The sequence below is a fragment of the Penaeus monodon genome, chromosome 13 (assembly GCF_015228065.2).
Source record: "Penaeus monodon isolate SGIC_2016 chromosome 13, NSTDA_Pmon_1, whole genome shotgun sequence".
Classification (NCBI taxonomy): Eukaryota; Metazoa; Arthropoda; class Malacostraca; order Decapoda; family Penaeidae; genus Penaeus; species Penaeus monodon.
The window spans coordinates 38,349,732-38,350,221 of record NC_051398.1 but is presented as its reverse complement, the minus strand read 5'-3'; the positions used below and the strand labels follow the sequence as shown (position 1 = coordinate 38,350,221).

Below are 490 nucleotides of genomic sequence, written 5' to 3'. Positions count from 1 at the left end.
CACTCTCACCGTGCTGCCGCGCGCCTCCTAGCCTCTCCCGGGGTGCCGTGTAATCCTCACACACGTCAATCAATGAATCTTGAGCGCAGAGGACGACATGCACACAGTTCACAGACAGGGTAAAGCGGCGCACGACCCACGCGGCGGACCATCGCACACAACAGCGCACACACACGCCGCCCAGCCCCCGCTGCTGCGTGTTTCGGGGGTGAGGGGGGTAGAAACGTTGCTGCGTGCCGTGCGTCGCCACCCTTGCCCGCACTACGCCCCACGCCCTCACACTGCACCCACGCCCACACATGCACGCACCCACGAGTGTACCAAACCTGCTCGGCCAAATTCAACAAGGAATTCACCCTGAACACCGCCAATACACGCTCGGCAAAAAGCACTAACAGGTAACCCTGCGACGGAGGGAGTGTGAGTAGGGTGGCCCGGAGGGGAGGGAGGGGGCGGCGGGGGGGACGGGGCAGAAGGTCGGGGAAGGGAG

General features: G+C 64.3%; 1 protein-coding gene across 2 annotated transcripts in view; it reads right to left on the bottom strand.

Moving 5' to 3' along the window:
- The window catches only part of LOC119580307 (LIM domain-binding protein 2-like), a gene marked incomplete in the record, with an annotated part of 45,023 nt that extends 44,767 nt beyond the window's left edge, over positions 1 to 256 (bottom strand). The window contains 1 exon segment of one of the 2 annotated variants that reach the window (XM_037928385.1): positions 1 to 256. This exon segment is cut by the window's left edge and continues 970 nt beyond it. 2 annotated transcript variants of the gene reach the window in all.
- Between the last annotated feature and the right edge of the window lie 234 nt (positions 257 to 490).